Source organism: Humulus lupulus, chromosome 5, assembly GCF_963169125.1.
Source record: "Humulus lupulus chromosome 5, drHumLupu1.1, whole genome shotgun sequence".
In the NCBI taxonomy this organism is placed as follows: domain Eukaryota; kingdom Viridiplantae; phylum Streptophyta; class Magnoliopsida; order Rosales; family Cannabaceae; genus Humulus; species Humulus lupulus.
Genome location: NC_084797.1, coordinates 199,879,035 through 199,899,880, shown reverse-complemented (window position 1 = coordinate 199,899,880; position 20,846 = coordinate 199,879,035).

Below are 20,846 nucleotides of genomic sequence, written 5' to 3'. Positions count from 1 at the left end.
AGTGGAGAGTTGTTCTCTTTCGTAAGTTTTGCTTCAAAGATTTATGAACTCTGTATTTAATGCCAAACTCTTTGTTTCTTGATTTTTAATATCTGTTCTCAATTGCAGGCATTCCTTGCCTTCGTTTAGCATAACTAAATCTTGGACCACGAGGTTGCAATGAGCAAGGTGCATGCTCAAAGTGCCAAGGAGGCACAAATCAGGGCCGAAGATGACTTTAAGAAGGCACAAAAGGAGTTGGAAGCAAAAGACCCGGAGCTCAAGATGGCACAACAAGAGCTGGAGGCAAAGGACCTGGAGCTTAAGAGGGCCCAAGAGTTAAATTCCAAGCTCGGGAGGACAAGACGACAACTTACGAGTTCATTGAGAGCGACATGGCGATGTATCGCATCTAGGCCACGTATCCCAACCTCGATACAAGTTTCCTAGCTAGCAAGGAGAGCGAGTATGTTGAAAGGTGGCATGCTCATTTGGAGGAGGAGGAAGTCAGGCTCAAAGGTCAGGAGGCTGCAAAGACCAATGAGCAAGCTGTTAGGAGTGTGTCCTAAAAGCATGTAAAGACATTTGTTTTTTCTGTGAATAAATAAATACGATGGTTTATTATTATTGTCATATTTAGATTGTTAAATTATTGTTTGAATAATTTTGTAAATATCAGAAAAATTTCATATTCATTATTGAGGATGTGATCTTGTATTAGTACGAGAGAATTAAGATCACATGAATGAATAAAAATAGTCAACAACAACAAATTAAAGTTATGGAATTCTTTAATTGGAGTTGTAAGTACGGTTTACTGAGTATCATAATGATACAAATAATCTAGATTCGGATTATTGATGTGGAAAGACATCTCGGTAAAGGTGCTTTATATAATATGATTATATATGACATGGACCGATATGAATTAGAGTCTTTATCCAAAAACCATTTAACAATAAAGACTTGTAATTCATATCATAACTGATGATCATTTATAGATCAACCTAAATCCTGAGTGTTCATAAACTCTTGTTCATGTTTATTAAATCTTTTGATTCATTCGTTAAGGACTCTTGAAAGAATGAGGCTAATGACTTTTGTTTTGGAGATATAATATCATAGATGGCTGGGAACATGTATCAATAATACAGAATCTAATCTTTCCTAATGGATCGTATATTAGTTCCCTTAAGGGTTAATTCTGGAACTGGATGATTTTGAGCTCAAATCTATAATTAGATTATAGATTAATTATTCACTAGTGAACTAATGGTACTTAAGGAATAAGAAGTAAATTAGAAAGGTTAAATGGTAATTCTCCCATTCTAATTTATGAACTAATTAATTAGAGGGTTGAACTATTGTAAGATGGTTATATCAATGGACGACTTAAGAAAAAGATTTCTGTAAAAGTATATCTATAACATAAAGAGTGCAATTATGAATTTATAGTGGAGTAATATCAGAATTAATAAATTAACTATTATAATTAAAGAGTTTAATTATTTAGTTTCAATTTATTGGAGCTTAATGTTATAGGTCCATGGTCCCCGAAATGGCTCAAACAATCACTGTCAAAGGCAAATACAAAAAATGGGCAAAAATGACTTATGTGATAAGTAAAATATTTTTCTATGTATCAAACATAATTATTGTTTAATTATGTGTAATTAATTAATTAAGAATTAATTAATTATTTGATTTAACAAAAATATAATTAATTTTGAATTAATTTATTTTTGAGATTTTTGGTATTTAAATAATAATAAAAATTGGGAAAAATCACATGCTATCACAGGCATGTGGTACACGTGTGGCACAGTGCACATGCACTGTGCTACATGCATAAGAGATGGACTCAGTCTCTTGATTCCACAATTTTATTTATTTAAATATTAAATAAATAATGAGATATTTTAATATGATTAAAATATTATTATTTAAACAAAAATCTGATAACTAATAAGTTATTTTGAATTTGTTTAAAATAACAAATATTTTAATATATTGGATATTATTAAATATTGGTTATCAATTTTTCACAGAACGTAACTTTTCAGGGATAGAAAAATATCTAGGAATCTCTCTCAGAGAAAGAGAACAGTGACAAAAACAAAGGTTATTGTTCTTCACAAAACCTAGGTCCAAACTTTATCAGATCTCATGTGTTGAGAACATCTGATAAATAGTTATTGCCTATTATTTGTATAGTGAGCCCACACTCGTTCTTTGTGTGCCTGAGAACATTTTGGAAGATCTTGGTGTGAGATCTCAAGGAATGTAACCATATGAAAAGATAGCAGCAAGGAAGGACCTGAGGTAATTTTTCTGTTCATGTCCTTGATTCAATATATATATGCATGTGAAGAAGTAGATCTAGAAATCTTATGGGATTAATCTAACAATTTGATTGTTGTTTCGCTGCATATAATCTCTGATTTGATCAATAAAAACCAACACAGGCCGGATCGGTGGATGTCAGAGCTGCCAATCCATGAAGATCCAAACATGTGTTGTGACCGATGGTATTATGTTTTTTTAATTATCATTTTTGATGTCTTTGGAGCAAATACAATTTACAGCTCGAGCTTGAGCTATTTTTATTTTCTTATGAATGCTTTACTTTAATAAAAGCTTTTATGCTTTTAATTTTCTAGCTTGAAAACCTTTTTTGCACATCATCCACCTTAAGATTTTTGCCTTAGTATTATGCTTCATATTTCTTTATCAAAATAATCATGAAAATAAAACATGTGAGCAAAGTGATTTACCAAGTCAAAAATTGATTTCTATTTTTTTATTGATAATAAAATGAGATTACAAAGAAATTGAGTTTTAATTAGGGCATAAAACTCCAACACAGCCATTGTTGGTTCAACAAAAGGTTTGAAAGAACAAAGTTGCTTAATGCTCTTAATGAAAGCACCAAACTGTTGCCGACATTTTTCGTCAACTAAAAATGAGAGCGATTAAGCAAATATATAATTTAGTATGAAAAGAAGAACAAATAATTTTTACGTGCTTTAGCAGTTTAAATTCTGCCTACTTCCACGGGTCACTTTTATTGAGGTTTGTGTCTACATATGACTATTCTTAGGCTATTTATAGGTCTGGTTACAAGAATTTTTCCTTAATCTTAAGGATATTATAAGATACATATCATGCCTAAATCGGGACAATAAATCACGTAGTATAAACACAATCAATCACATTTATTGTGAATAAATATCCCTAAACAATAGGGTTGTTTACATGGTTTGAACTAAATCCCTTGATTATATGGATTTCCTAATAGTATCTCTGTGTATTAATTAAACGCGTCTTCGAGATCATATGTAGCTTCGAGCTCATCGTTCCAGTTGTCGGTACCTCCTTGCTTGATTGGTCTTTCGAACTCGTCTTTTGGAGGAGACTCTTGTTTCCTTCGAGCCTACAACTTATGCTCGAGCATGTTATGTAACGCCCCAACTCCTGGGACCGTTACGGTGTGCCTTGTAAACAGTGCTAAACTCGCTAATCGAGTCATTTGGCCAAAATCGTGAACTAAGTATGATTAGCGGTTTAGGGATTAAAAACTTTGGTTAGGATGTAACGTTTCACTAGAATGTTTAATATATACATTGGGATCTCAAAAATATAAATTTCAGAGTTTATTACAGAAAATATTTACAACAGGCCGTTCTAAGCGGCAAAACAGGGTTCAACCCTAGTTCCACTTTAAACCTTAGCCGTGGCGGTCGAGCAGCTGCATATGTACACATCATCACCTAAGCCCTCCAACTCAAGGATGGTCTAGCTTCCTCTTGCCTTTACCTGCACCACATAGCACCCATGAGCCGAAGCCCAGCAAGAAAACATAACACTATACATAAGCATTATCAAATGATTATCATTATAATCACACGGAGCATAAAGCTTCCAAACCAATGAGTGAACATCACATGATTCAAGAGGGAGAGTGGCTGCTAGGTAAGCCACTAGCCTCCAAGTGCTTATTTCATTCATCGACCCTCGAGGTCGGTCTCGCATTAATGCTCTTTAAGCCATTCAATGCTGATGGTCGATTAGATCTAATCTCCGCTGGCTTGCGTGAACCATGCTAAGACCGTTCTGACTAATAAATCAGCGCTATGTGACCAGTGTCCAGTATCACTGCCGAACTTGACTAATAAGTCACAGCTTCACAGCTGATACTAGCACCTTTGCCAATTCTGACTGACGAGTCAGTGCAACGTGACCAGTGCCCAGTACCACTGCCGAACCTGACTAGTGAGTCATAGCTTCACAATTGATACTAGCACCTTTGCCAAATCTGACTAATTAGTCAGTACCATGCACAAGTAAGCAATGCTATCAATATGTATCATATGCCAGTTATCCAAGAATAGGGCATTCAGCATGCTTACTAAACAGTTGCTAGCATAATCATGATCATGCACAAACTCAGAGACTCAAGCTCTGGCCAATCTCATATTCATCATTCATGGCATGCCCTAATCATATGTTTCTCGTGCATCACATGCATCACACTTAATCATCCAGCATGCCTCAATAATAATCATATGCAAATGGGCAAGATTGCCAGGCATTCATTATGCTATCAATGTTTACATTTAAATATCCAACATGCATCAAGAATAGCCATGCATGTCATACTCAATAACCAACCAACATGCATCATAATAGACATGCATGTCATGCTCAACAATCAACCAACATGCATCCATAATAGCCATGCATGTCACATATACACAGGGTGCAATTTTCTTACCTTGGGTTCGAGCGAGAATTAATAAAAGAAACGACCTTTGAGAACGATAAGCTTTTAGTCCTTTAGCGGTCACCTAGTCATAACCAAACATATAGGATACCATTAATAAAAATGACCAACATAGGTTCCCAAACCAATATCTAGCCTCCGGGACATCAATCCACACTTAACCGGGTACTAGGATCAACCCCGAGGCCTATGGCAAGCATCCCCAAGTCAAAAACCCTATTCTGGCCAAATCTGCCCTGATGGGCCGCGGCTCACCAGAGCCATGCCGCGGCTCACCCTCAAACAGAAGCATATTTCCTTCCAGAAACACACTCAGGCCGCGGCACACCATAGACAGGCCGCGGCACATTACGCAAACCAGCAAGCCACTAGCTTGCTTCCCCTGCGTTTCTCCTCGAAACCAAACCTTCAAACCAGTCCCAAACCTCAACCTAACACCCAATTTAACCAATAAACATTATCAACAACTCACCCACATCAAAACCCAAGTAAAACATCAACTAAACTTCCATTAATTCCAACTATTTACCATGAAATCACAAGCTGAAAGTTCAAACCCAAAACAGAGTATACCATGAATATTAATGGCTGGAACTTACCTCAAACACGGTTTTGAATCCCCTTTCATGGCTGAATCAAGTTGCTAAGCTCCCACCTTTGATCTCCTAGCTTAACTCCTTAATTTGGGCTCTCAAAATTCAAAGAGAAGTGAAGGAAGAAGCTTGTACGGGAAGAGAGGGAGAGATGAGGATGGGGCTCTCTGTTTTTGTTCTGTTTCTACAGCCTTCTAAACCCCCTTAGGCTGATATAAATCCTTAAGGTCAAAAGACCATAATGCCCCTAGGCCAATTTAAAAGCTTATAAACACTCCCAAGGGTAAATTCGTCATTTCCAACCTATACCGTTAATTATAATTAACGCTCTCCAATTCCCGCTATTCTCAACATTCTCAAATGCCAATAGATCACATCCCATTACCCTTTAATTCCCGATAATGCTCTAATCATCAAAATGACCTCGAGACTCACCCCGAACTAAATCCCGTTATGACTAGACCGAAAACTTGCATTCCCATGATCGTCTCATGTCGAATGGCTCGAACCAATCCACATATAATGTGGCAAAATTATAATTCACCCATATGCATAAAATTACACAATCACGCCCCAACGGCCAAATTACCAAAATACCCTTGCATTTAAAATATGAGCCCATATGCATGCATTCACCATCATATAATAATATAATTCACATAAACATGATATAATCATTAAATATCATAATAAATCAATTATGGCCCTCCCGGCCTCCTAATCAAGGTCCTAAACCTTATTAGGAAATTTGGGGCATTACATGTTAAGTCTATTTTTATACTATTTTAGAGTGTGTTTTAGGTAGTGTTTTTTATATTTTAAATTGTTTTGTGCAGTATTATGCTTGAGTTTTCTCTGTTTTCAGGTTTTAGCAATTACTCAAGGGTTGGAGGGGATGTGGTGTAAGAGGCGCTAATTTGGGCATAAAATGTTGATTTCATGCATTAAGTGGTGTTTGGTCATGTCAAGACGCATGAGAAGTTGTACAGGGTCGAAAAGGAGCTTAAAATGTCGAGATTAAAAAATTTTCTATTTTGAGCAGCGGCGCGGGCTAAGTCAGAGAGGATGCATTTTCGCAGGCTGTTGAGCCACAATGCTTCGAGGGTGCATTACAGATCTAGATCATTTTGAGCCGCGACTCTTGAATATTGAGCTGCGACGCTATTGAAGTCAGAGACTCCTCAATTTTGGGCTCATCGCGTACTGGCCACGATGCTTGACAGATGGGCTGCAACGTCTGCATACGTACATGTGCTGAGAAAAAGGGATTTGTGTCTTTTTGAAGGGAAAAGTAGGGTGAGCTGAGTATTAAAACATTTTTGGGGGAGAACAGAAGAGAGATAGACAAAAGGAGGCAAGGAAAAACAAGTGGCTACGCCATGGAAGATTGGATCCAGAGTTCTTTTCTTCTTCTTAATCTCTATTTTATGTTAAATTGTAGTTTATGGATTCTATAGTTATGATTATGAACTAATTTCTTTATTAGGGTTTTCAATTGAATCACTTGAATCTCCACTATGACCTAATGCAAAGTTTTATTGTATTCTTCCTTTGTTAAGATCTTTTCAATTTATGTTTATTGTATGAGAATTGATTGGCCATCGGTTTTCATAATTTTCATGAGTTTGAATCAAAATCTGAAAAGTGAGGTTTGGACATGCTTTAATTGAATTGACATAAACTCACTCTTGAACAAGAGTATCACGATTGTTTGTGTAGCTTTTAAGTTGTTGATCTTAATGCTTCCTAAATGTTGAGTTTATCATAGAAATATAGAAAATTCTCACTTAGGTTGAATTTTATAATTTGTAACTTGATTATAAGATGTTTCTAACAACTGGCTATCTCAATATGGAGAAGAATTGTTAATCTTGCATTAGTAAATGGTAGAGTAGAAAGTTGATGAGATTGAAATCTCTAATTGTCTTTATTCTTGATTTAATTCTTGTGTATTTTTTATTTGTTTACTCTTGCAGTTTACATTCGTTTATGTTTTTACTTTTAGATTTTACAAACTAAAAATTTCATTAGACAAATAGAAACTAAAGATTAATTGTTTGGTAATTAGTAATTCAGTCTTTGTGGGATGATAATCGGATTTACCAAATTTTATTACATTCTGTGATTACGTATACTTGCATAGCTTAAAAATTCGCAACTGAGCGCTGATGATGTAGCTCTGGAACTTCATGACAATTTATACAAGTATAATGCTAACACTTGTCAATCCCAAGATTACACTTTACGAGCCTACATTTCGAGGTTGTTTATTTATTATCGAAATTTGAGTGCAACACATATTATCCACATTTTCAATTTTATTTTATAAAATATTAAATCAAAATATTTGTGAAACAACCAATCAATAATCGAAATCTCTTCAAACTAGCTAAAGCTAGCAATCTTTATATCATTGAACTCCAAAATTACTTTAGAACAAGAAGATCTTTCTTAAACATGATTCTACTTGGCGAAGGGCACCATTATTCATGAGACTAAAAACTTTGATGGTGGTCTCCAAAGTTTGAAAAAAGCTTAAAAATTTAAAAATTGTACAGTCAGATTCCCAAAAATGGCACTACCCTTTGAGGATGACTTTTGGTGGTGGGTGTCCATAAGAGGTCTATTAGTGGTGGCTGAGTAACTCATTGTTGTCTAAGACCACATAAGTAAAGTCATTTAGCTATGACTTTGGCCAGACTCGTATGTTACCTTCGATTAGGGTGAGTATTAGTCAGTATAGATAGTTAGTGAGACTCATATGTTACCTACAAATTTTACACATCATATTATTTAAAAAATGTTGTATGTGTTTTCACAGAGTAACACATGACACACCTTTAAGGGGGTTACAAGTCCACGTAAGCTGATTAAGTCTCCCATAAGCTATTCTGAGCTTCACGGGAGGTAAGCCTGTCCTTCAACCACAACACACTACCACTAGAGGAGTACATCCTCCTATAAGCGTCTCTTCCTGAGGACCATGTTCCAAGATGTTGCTCTAAGTCTCACTACAAGACTGTCTCCTCCATTCAATTCATCCAAGTCTATGAGGACCTTCCTGTAGCCCGGGAGAAGGGTAGCCAAGTTTCAAGCATAGTGACCCGGACCACAAACAGCTTTCTGATACCCTCTGTCACATAGATCGTGGTGTCAACTCCATAGAAGCAGCAAAATAGCTATCACACAACGCCGCCTGACATGAGAAAACATGCAGCTACCTCTCTGATAGTGTCAGGGATATTTCCTCTAGCAAAATAGTGGGCTAACATTCCTCACAATGGGCCCACCAAGATACGTTGGAGCCCACCGGCTCATTTACTACTAGAATGTTCATTTATCATGTAATAGATTCCCATTAAGGGAGAATAATTCTACTTAGAACCAATTAATGAGCTTACTTACCCCCAACAACCTATAAATAGGGCTAGGGCACACATTGTGAAGGATCTCAATTCTTATTTTCAGAGTGAGCCGATTCACTGCCTGAAACCCAAGAGAACCTGAGCTTTGCAAGTTCTTAGCATCCTTAAACAAGTAACTCGTGGACTAGGTTTAATTCATAACATAAACCACGTAAAAATTTGTGTTCCAATCTTCTTTTATATAAGAATTAGCTTAATTAGTTGTTAGCAAAAAAGCTAGTAAAAAAAATCTTTTTTTTTTATAAATCAAACAAAAACTAAAAGTTTTGTGAAAATGAAAAAAGAAAACAATAAAGACTCAATTACTATTGTTTATAGAGCTTAATGACTTAGTTGCAAAATTTTGTTTTCAAAATACAATAAATAAGTAACATACGTTTAATAATTTTTAATTTAAAAATATAAAAGTAGAAATAAAATAAAGTTTTGATTTTTTTCATGGTTGTGCTAGGTTAAGCTAGAAGTGTTGTAATCAATGTTTAACTCACTTGTTGTTTCAATGATTAAATTGTATATAAAAATTTACGTTGTTTAAAATGATATATTTTTTTTCAAGTTATTCATGTTGTTAATTGGCGAACTAATAAATTTGTAATTACTCAATTTTTGGTGGGATCATGCTATCCTTTTGGTGTCATGCATGCTCAACAGGAGCAACAAGCTAACTTTTGTTTTTGATCAAAACAGAAATTTATAGAAAAGCTAAAAACTAGCAAAAAGTTTGATGATCACAGAGGGGATCACCTCCCAAAAGTTTAACTAGCCAAAAAATCTATCCCTATTAGCCCAACAAGCCAAAGCGTACACCTAGTCACAGCCATAGATCAAAATCATCACCAAACCTCAAGTCCAAAACCTAGCCTTGGGACCAATCCCGAGCCCCCGAGAAGCCCTAATTCCACCAAACAGGGTGGTGGAATCGAACCCCGAACCCCTGGGAAAAAACCCTTGAAAATAACACAAAAACCCCTTTCTGGAAACACTCTACAAAGAGGGCGCTATAGTGCTACAAGCAGAGCCAGAGGCGCCAGGAAACCCAAGCCTAGCGCTGTAGCGCCCAAAGGCTAGCGCTACAGCGCTAGTCACAGACCAGCAACACCCTGTTTTTCTTCCTTCAATTTTCCTCGAACCAAAACCTCTTGGAACCCTTCCAAACCTCAACTACACACCAAATTGAGTCTACCACCACCTATATCTCACCCCACACAACTCAATAGCACAAGACTTAACCACATGCATCATCAAACCAAGAAAACAAACATTGAACCCAAGAACTCAAGAATTCAACCAGAAACTTAGAACTTCAAAGCCAGAATTTGTTACCTTCTATGGAGAATTTCAACCTTAAGTTATCTCTAGCATCCAACCAGCCTCAAGCCCTTCAACTCCTCAAGCTTATTTCCCTTTATTCCATCCAAAACTCAAGCTTAGAAACCATCTCATTAAAACTCAGAAAAACACATAAGGAAATCTTGAAACTTACCTCAATTTGAGTGGCTATTCCCTACTAACTCTTTTAGCTTCACCAAAGTCTTTAGCCCTAAGCTCCAACCTGAGCCTACTCTGGGATTCCAGCTCCAAAACTCACAAAGAATGGTGAGATATGGCCAAACCGACAGAGAGAGAGAGAGAGAGTCCCCTGTTTTCCCTTCTTTCTTTCCTTCTCTTCTCTTTCTTTTAACTTCTGAAACTTTCTACAACCTTCACTACAACTAAAGACAAAATAGCACTTATCTATTTCCAATCAAATGACCCTTTTTCCCTCCCATTAATTCCTAAGTCTTAAAACACATTAAGGGCATTTTAGTCACTTACTCTCAATTCCCGCTAATTCCTCGAGTGTCCCTAGCAATTTCCACTTACATCCCGACACTTAACTAATCACCAAATATTTTCCTCAATAACAAATAGTCTCCAGTATATTCTCTAAATCCCCATATATACTCCCAGACTTACCCCGAGCCGGGTATAAATCCCCGCTGTGACTTTCCCGCTAAACTGCTTGCTAGGATCGCCTCGAGTCACAAGCTACAAATATATCCACATAATAATGTGGTCTCAACAATTTATCACAAATATTTACATTTATGCCCTCAATGGGCCAAAATTACAAATATTCCCTTATAACCTAATCAGGGCCTACATGCATACTAATACACATAGCCATGCATCACATTAATCCAAATAATCATATAAGCATGCATTTGCACCATTATCATGTATTTCAACATTAATTCACATAACTTCCAATTGTGCCCTCCCGGCACACTAATCAAGGCCCTTAAGCCTTATTAGGAATTTTGGGTCGTTACAGGATGTTTTCCCCTACTTCATGCTCTTCCACCCCCAGCATGCTCCTGCCAATATTTGACTCCTGTATAGAGATAACTGCACCTTTCTTCCACATCAACAATAGGCCCCTGATGTACTGATCGTATCTACAGAAGCAGCATTACTAAAACCCAACCTTTTCTAAATCTCATCCATTTACTCAGAACTTATTTTCGTTTCCATTAAGAACAACACATTCGACTTTTCCACACTCAACAAGGCTCGAAGAGCTTTAATTGCCCGAGGTTGAGCCAAGCCTCAACAATTCTAATTCAAGAGCTTCATAAAGACTTGGGGGGATTGCTTCGGCCCGCCTCCCCAAAATCTTGATTGAGGTTAGTTTCATTAGAAGAGATCTCAACAAGAGATTTGAAAAGAACTTTACCAGTAATCCCCAGAGGAGCCACCGTGGGTATAGGAGTGTCATCCCTTTGTTCCCCATCCATGTGCTCTTGAATGGTAAGAATATCATCATCATTTGCGAACTCAGCCCTCTGCGAACCATCTTTATTTTGTGTGTCACGAACCTCCTCCTCCACTTCCCATAATTTTTCTTGTACCAAAGAACTTCAAGATTGGGGAATCTGCTTTTTTCCTCTTCTTCAGGGAGGGAGTATCGATAGAATGGTTAGTTTGGGCTTTTGACTTTAGATTTTGGGCTGGTCCTCCTTTAATACTTTTTATGCTTCTTTTGGGCCTTCTTCTTGGGCTTGCTTTGCTTTGAGTGGCCTTCTTTAGTGCCTACTTCTTGGGTCAGCTTTGTTTTTCGACCCGCTTTGTTTTTGGGCCTACTTCCTCGGCCCCCTCAACAAGTTAACTCTTAAGTCTTAAGGTTCCAAACAACAATAGTGAAACTTTTGCAAATTGTTGATGATAAGTTGAGAAAGAATATATTAGATATGAGTAAAGGAAGAGATTGAAATAAAGATAAGAGTGATTGTGTGAGATTTGTTTCATAATTTCAAAAACTAAGTTGATTTGATTTTGAAAATATGTATTTTGAAAAAAAAAATCAATTTTGGCAGAAAAAAAAACACTTAACTTTTTGGAGTCTTGGACTTTGACCCTCCTCCACTCTTTTGAAATAATAGTAACAATAATAATACTTTTTTTTTTTTTTCTAAATTGAAGAATGTAGGTTAAATGAAATTTAATTTCTATATAAGAAGTATGCTATTTTTGGCTCCTTCAGTTTAAGCAAAATATTACGTTTGCCTCTAAGTTATCAAAAAAGTTAAAATTAACCATCTATTTTTTTTTCCAATTTAGTCCAAAATAGTACTCTTGAGTTATTTTTTTTCTTTAACTATTTTTTAAGACATAAATATCTTTAACTTTAATATATTTAAAAATATATATAATATTTTATTAATATAAAAAATAAAAAGAAATTATTGAAAATAAAAATAATTGAAAAAAAAGAGTTTATATACTTTTTTGGACCATGTGTTTTGTCTCATTACCTGTTTTGATCATGTGCTTTGACAAATTCCCTTTTTGGACTATGTGTTTTGTAAAATGATTCAAATAAACCACTAAACTCAATTTTGATGAAGAAAAAATTAAATATACTAACAAAGTTGTTAGATAGAATAATTTAGATTTTGTTTAGTTTTGTGAATTATTAACGATTTCAGTTCAGAAAACTGACCAAAATCGAATTTAGGGTTATATTTGAACTATTTTACAAAACATAGAGTTCAAAAAGTAATTTGTCAAAATACAAGGCCCAAACAAGCAATGAGACAAAATACATGGTCCAAAAAAATATTATACTGCTTGATTAATTTAATCCAAAATTAAATTTTATTTTTAAATTTTTTGAAGCTTAAATTAATTAAAAGTTATTATTTTTTATTTTTTAAAATTTTATTTTGTTATAATTTTTTTTTTATATATTGATATAAAGATTGAGAATATTTAGGTTTTTACAAAATGTATTTGACGTAAAACAAATTAGAATAATATTTTGAACTGAATTAAAAAATTTATAGTTGACTTTTAGTTTTTTTGAAATCTAGAAGCAAATATAATGTAATAATGTTATAAAACCATTAAGAATACTGAAATGTAAAATATAAAGAAAATAAATTGACAGAGAAATAAAGAGATGAAAAGAGAGAGTTAAATTCTTGTGTGTTATTTGAATAGGGGAAGGACCCTATTTATACAAAATACATAAGCCCTAAGGAAATCGGGTAACTACTCTGAATACAATCAAGAATTAATGCTAATATAATACTTTGGGTAACTTAGTGATTCTTCATTATTATGGACATCCATATATATAATATTTATAACACTCCCCCTTGGATGTCCATGAAAACTGCCTCAATAAAAACCTTGCCAGAAAAACCCAATAGGACAAAAACTCGGCTAAGGGAAAAAGAGTGTAGTATATATTTACTCCCCCTCATTTCGACGCTCTTGAAGATCCTTTAATCGACGCATTCCATTCTTATGTACCATATTCTTGAACGTTGATGTTTTTAATGGCTTTGTAAATAAGTCTGCAAGAATGTCGCTTGATCAAATTTGATGTATATCAAATCACCACTCTTTTGAAGATCACGTGTGAAGAAGAACTGTGGTGAAATGTATTTAGATTTATCTCCTTTAAGGTATTATCCTTTTAGTTGAGCAGTGCATGCATCATTATCTTTATAGAGAATTGTTGGTATTTCTATATCTGGTGATAATCCACATGTTCCTCAAATATGTTGTTTTGTTGATCTCAATCACACATTTTTCCCTTGCCTCATGAATTGCAAGTATCTCAATGTTGTACCATGATTTTAGCACGAGTCCATGCACTCAACTCGAGTACAGCTGGCAGATAAATATACAGAGAAATAGCTGAGGATAATATCTGCTTTTATCCTCGTGGACAACTCGAGATTCATAGTGATCATACGTGGTGTAAGGCGTCCTGAGTTTATCCCGAACTAAGGATGCAATGGTTGTGAAGCGCGAGCTCATAATTTTAATAGCTGTCAAAGCACAAGCTTGGAGGAGATATCCAACTCGTGGTAATTCTAGCATATTGCATACCCACGGATCCCCAGAGACTCGGGATCCCTTCATACGTTTATTTATGATCACGCAAATGGGAGTTATTGGACTGAAAGCCGCCGTAGTGGTAGGTCCGAGGACGACCTAAGAAATCAGTTGAGTTCAGCACAGAGCCCTCGATACGATCCACAGCCCGATTTGCGCGATCGTCTGAATTCGCAGAGGAGGAATCCATGTTAGAATGAATATGTTAGTTATACTCGACAAGAGGTAGGTCCATCCATAGTACGCGATAATGGGAATAGTGCCCCACAAAACCAAGCTCGAGCTTGGAGGGACAATAACCCATCAAACACATACGATAGGATGGGAGCTGTTGAACAGCCCCTAGGTAACCTAGGGACCAGAGACCAAACCCTCGAGAGACTAGCTCTGATGGAAGAGAAAAAGAAGAGGCTTTTATCTGGAAAAGACAAAGACGATTGCGACTCAGAGGCCGAGCTCGAGACTTTCGCTCTGAATATTGCGGCAGCCATATATCTGGTAGGCTTCAGAATGCCACACTTGTCAAAATTTGATGGAGATGGAGATCCATCAGACTACCTCAGAATGTTTAACACCATGATGATGGCACACAATTTTGGGCTCGATCTAAGGATTATTTTATTCCCGGCAACTCTGGTCGGGCCAGCCAGGCAGTGGTTTAAGCAATATAAGAGGCATTTCATAAGCTCATGGATGAAAATTTCTTCTGATTTCAAAAAAACATTCTGAGCTTCATAGGTAGCTCGGGTTGATACTGATTCAATGGCCAATGTAAAGCAGCAACCCGGTGAGATGTTGAAGGCATATCTAAGTAAGTTTGACAATGTCGCTGCACGGGCTAGGGATGTTGATGACAACTCTAAGCTAATGGCACTGAGGACAGGAATTCTCGTCGGGGGCGACTTGTGGCAAGAACTGCAAAGAAAAGGAGTTAAGAGAGTGGATGAAGTCTTGGCCCAAGTTCAAGAGTGGATTAATCTAGAGGAGGCGCGAGCTTCCGTCGTGAGAACTAGCCAGAGCCCCGTCCAGCCTGTTGGAGTGGTAATGAAGGGTGCAGCTAAGGCTCAAACCGTTACCCAGAATAGGGCGACCAGAGCAGGACGAAGAAAAATAAGTCTGGGGAGAAATTCAAACCTGTTTACACTACTTATACCGACCTAACGGACACTAGGGAGCGCATCTTCCTGGAAAATTCTACTCGCCTTCCATGGAAGAAGCCAGAGCCATTGAAGAACCAGAGGGTGAAGAAAGATTCTTCAAAGTTCTATTGATTCCATAATGAAATCGGGCATAACACTGATGATTGTCGACAACTTAAGGATGAGATTGAAACTCTCATTAGAGCAGGACCTTTGGCCCAGTACGCCCGAAATTGGGTAGTCCCTAACCAGCCCGCTGGATTAAACCCTCCATCAGTCCCCGAAGCTCCAGTAAGTCAAACTGGAGCTCAAGAAAATCAGGTCGACCCTCCTCTAATTGAAGGGGGAGATATAACTACCATTTTGGGAGGGCCTCATTTGGCAGGCACGAGTAGCAGGGCCCAGAAGAGGTACATTAACGAATTGAAGTCCAATAACGGAGAGAAGTTCGTCCCGGAGCAGCGTTTATCGAAACAACAATGATTGGAAAAGCAACCAATCATTTTCACAGAAGAGGATGCTAGCCACGTCCAATTCCCACATAACGATCCCTTGGTCATAACTGTTCAGTTCACCAACCAGAGGGTCCGGAGGAAACTAGTAGATAACAGAAGTTCTGTGAATCTACTTTTCAGGTCCACCTTGGAAAAAATGGGGTTGTCTGTAACAGAGTTGAAGGCAACCTCAATGACTCTGTACGGGTTTTCTGGTGAAGGGTCAATAGCCATCGAGACGATCGGGTTGGTAGTGACATTGGGAGAATGCTCGCGAACTGTTTCCAAGCTACTTGAGTTTGTGGTAATCGATTGCCCAGCTGCATACAATGCGAGTTTGGGCCGACCTGCGTTGATGGCGTTTGAAGCCATAACCTCAATCCACCACCTAGCAATAAAATCCCCCTCAGCTGCGAGAATATGCATAGTCAGAGGTGATCAGCTCTCCGCTAGAGAATGCTATATCATTTATATGAAGGGAAAATCACAACCCGGGCAGCAAACTATGGTCATAAATGATGGAGGTGAGGAGTCCCTGGAAGTATAAATTACTTGTGGAATGGAAAAACCTCAACAAAAAGAGGATAGTAACGTCGCCCAACGCAATGACATTGATCCACGGATGGGTGAAGACATGTCAGAATTCCAAACCATAGAGGAGCTCAAGGAAGTAAACATTGACCCTAAAGAAGCTTCAAGAGTCGTAAAGGTTGGAAAGAATCTTGATGGTAAAAGGAAGGAGCTGGTCAATTTCTTACAGGAGAATCTGGACATTTTCGCCTGGTCACATGAAGATATGGTGTGAATAAGTCTGAGTGTAATCATGCACACCTTAAATTTGGACAAGAACGTGCCTGTGAAATCCCAAAAATGAAGACGCTTGGGAACGGTTCGAGCTGAAGCTCTTGAGGAAGAAGTAGCTCGGCTATTAAAGTGCAGGTTTATCCGCGAGGCAAAATACCCATACCCAATCTGGGTCGCCAATCCCGTGCTGGTCCCAAAGCCAAACGGGAAGTGGAGGACTTGTATCAACTTCTCCGATTTGAATAAAGCTTGTCCCAAGGATTGCTTCCCACTGTCAAGGATTGATCATTTGGTAGATGCCATGGCAGGTCACGATCTCATGTCCTTCATGGATGCATATTCTGGATATAACCATATCGCGATGAATCCTGTGGACCAGGAACATACTAGCTTCATGACCCCAAATACCGTATGTTGTTATAAAGTTATGCCCTTCGGGGTGAAGAATGCCGGAGCAACATATCAGCGCTTGGTCAACAAGATGTTCGCTAATTAGATCGGGAGAAAAATTGAAGTGTATGTCGATGATATGCTTGTCAAATCAAAGACTGCCGATAACCATGTAGCCAATCTAGAAGAATGTTTTGGAATCTTAAGGAGGTATGGCATGAAGTTGAATCCTCAGAAGTGCACTTTCGGAGTGGCATCTGGAAAATTTATGGGTTCCATAGTCAACACGAGGGGGATAGAGGCAAATCCTAAGAAAATGAGATCGTTGCTAGAAATGCCCTCGTTCAGGTCGTGTAAAGAAGTTCAAAGCCTGACTGGAAGGGTAGCAGCTTTGAATCGTTTCATTTCAAAATCTACAGAAAAATGCTTACCATTCTACAACTTGCTTAGAGGAAACAAAAAATTTGAGTGGACTGAGGAGTGCGAACAGGCGTTCCTCGACCTAAAATTGCACCTGGTCGAGCCCCCAGTGTTCTCTAAGCCTATAGCTGGAGAACCTCTATTCCTTTATCTGGCCGTGACAGAAAAATCAGTCAGTGTCGTGTTAGTTCGAGAAGAAGACCGTGCTAAAAAACCAGTATATTATATAAGCAAGAGACTTCTCGGAGCTGAATCACGATATCCACTGATAGAGAAACTGGCATTCTGTCTAATATTGGTTTCCAGGAAGCTCCAGACATATTTCCAATCCCATTCAATCAACGTCATGACCGACCAACCTTTGAGGCAGGTTTTGCAAAAACCTGAAATGTTGGGACATCTGTTAAAATGGGCTATCGAACTTAGCTAGTTTGAGATATTGTATGTACCACATACCTCGATCAAAAGTCAGGCCCTTGCTGATTTTATGGCTGAATGCACCGAGTTTCAGGAGGAGCTCTTGAAGGAGCCTGTGCAGGAGTTATGGAAAATATTCGTGGATGGATCATCAAATGAGAATGGGTCGGGAGCTGGGATCATTTTAATCTCACCAGAAGGGCATCGATTTCATACAGCTCTGAGGACGAAATTTCTATAAGAAGGGGATAGTTGTAATGCCCCAAAATCCCTAATGTGGTTTAATGGTGGGATTAGTAGGCTGGGAGGGCCATAACTAATTTATTGATCCATTAAATTATTATATGCATGTTTATGTGAATTATATTATAATATGATGTTAAATGCATGCATGTGGATCCACATTTCATCTTAGGGGCATTTTGGTAATTTGGCCTGTCGACGGCGTAATTGTATATTTGTATGCATGTTGGTGAACTATTGTTGAGGCCACATTATAGTGTGGATTTGTTTGAGCCATTCGGCATGAGACAATCTATGATTGCAAGTTAGCGGTTTAGTCATAACGGGATTAAGTTCGGGGCTCGGGGTGAGTCTCGGGCTAATATAGTGATTAGAGCGTTGCCGGGAATTAAAGGGTAATGGGATATGAATTATTGGTATTTAAGAATATCGAGAATAGCGGGAATTGGAGGGTGTTAATTATGATTAACGAAATAAGCAGGAAATGACGGTTTTACCCTTGGGAGCCTTTAGAAAACTTTATTTGACCTAAGGGCAAAAAAGGTCTTTTCACCATATGATATATTTAAGCCATTGAAGGTTGTGGAACTTAGGCCAAAATAGAGCATAAACATTTCCTCCCGTACATCCCTTTCTTCTCCTTTTTCTTTTGGATTTTTTGAGCTTTTCTTGAGGATTCAAGCAAGGGAAGTGGATCTTGAGGGCTCAGGATTGTGTCCCACCATTGAAGAGGATCCTAAACTGAGCTTGAGGTAAGTTTCTAGCCATTGAAACTCTAGCTTTGCTCTATTTTTGTTTGAAATTCAGCTTGGATTTCTAGGTTGGTTAAAGGGAATTGATGGGAGTTTTTGGCTAGGGTTACTTGGGTTGTGATGCCTAGGACATGTGTAGATGGTTTTTGGGTTCATTTGGGACTTAAAATGAGGTTTGGGAGCTTTTGGTTTAGGTTGGAAATGGTGGAGTCGAATGGGGAAAGTTTCAGGGCAATTCTGGCTGAGTGTAGCGCTATTGGGCCCACAAGTGGGCGCTATAACTCTATTCAAGAGGGTTTCAATCTGTCTTGGGCGCTGGGGCGGTAAGGGGGTAGGGCTACAACGCTACCCTGCTTCTTCAGATTTCTGTTTTGGGCATTTTCAAGGGTTTTTGTCTCGGGGTTTCAATTCCTAAGGCTCGGGATCGAATCAACTCACCGTTTGGGTACAATTCGGAGTCTCGAGAGTGAGGTCTAGGTCAAGACCCTTTTATTGTTGATTGTCATTAATGGAAGTTATTATTGGTTATGACTAGGTAACCGCTAAGGAATCAAAAGGTCGATCGTTCTCAAGGGTCGTTCTTTTACTAATTCTCGCGCGAACCAGAGGTAAGAAAATTGCACCCCATATGTGACCTGCATGGTTATTCATGAGGCATGTTGAGTGTTTAAATGTGGACATTGATTGCACATCAAATGCTTAGCAAACCTTGCTTACTTGTGAATGGCACTGACTTATTATTCAGAATCGGCAATGGTGTCAGAACTGACCGTGAAGCTGTGACTTACTAGTCAAGTTCGACAGTAGTACTGAACACTGGTCGTATGTTATTGAACTATGAGTCAGGAGCGGCATAAGCGTCATGAACGCAGAGACGAAAAGATTAGATCTAATCGATATTAGTATTGAATGACTCATCGTGAGCATTAATGCCGGACCGACCCCAAGTTCGATGAAAACTAAAAGCGCTTGCCTAGTTCCATGGCTAGTCACTCAGAGCCAGGGCCAGAAGGCCCAGGCAACTCCATTGTCACATGGCTAAGGGTACGGAACCTACACTAGTGACTCCATGGTCACTCATTTGGTTCACATCAGTGACTCGCTCATCAGTCACTCATCCGGTTTAAGCTAGTGACTCGGTCACTCATTTGTGAAGGGTGCGGAACCAACATTAGTGACTTACAACATTAGTCACTCAATTTTTAGGGGCTATATGCTCTGGAAGATTATCATAATCATCATTTGATATTATCTACATGTAGTATTGAGTTTTCTTGTTGGCTTTGGCTCATGGGTGCTATGTGGTGCAGGTAAAGGGAAAGAAAAGCTCACCCAGCCTTGAGTGGAGAGCTTAGGTGGTGATGTGTACATATGCGGCCGCTTGACCACCACGGCTAAGGAGTTTCTCAAAGGAACTAGGGGGCTTACCCTATTTTTGCCGCTTAGGTCGGCGGGTTGTAAATTTTATACTGTAATGACCATTTTGGATTGTAAATAATTTGTAAATGTTTTTATGGGCCCATGAACGGTTTTATGTTTTAAAGAAAATATATCATTTCCTTTCTGATTGGTTTTTCCACCTTAACCTATTAATCACACCTAGATGCATGTTTATAACCAAAGAACTCGATTAGCGAATTAAGCACGGTTCAAAGTTCACAATAACTGTCTTGGAGTAACCAGGGCGTTACAACTTGGTATCAGAGCGTGCCAAGGTTTAGGGTTCCTGTAGACTGGTTGGGCATGTACACTCACCACTGAAGACAAGCTCGACTCATGGTTTGGTAACTATTGATGTAGTTATATATTTAACTGCTTAAATATAGTATAAATGCTTTGCCTGTTTACATGAGATACCTTGATAAGGTTGTGCCTTGAATACTGCATCATCAGCAAGAACGTGCATATTAGTACTGATATTGTTAGAACATGCTTATTAGTATTGTTCATTGGAAATTATTATTGATACATGTTAAATGCTAAATGATATGATCATGTACCCATCTGTATATTTGTATA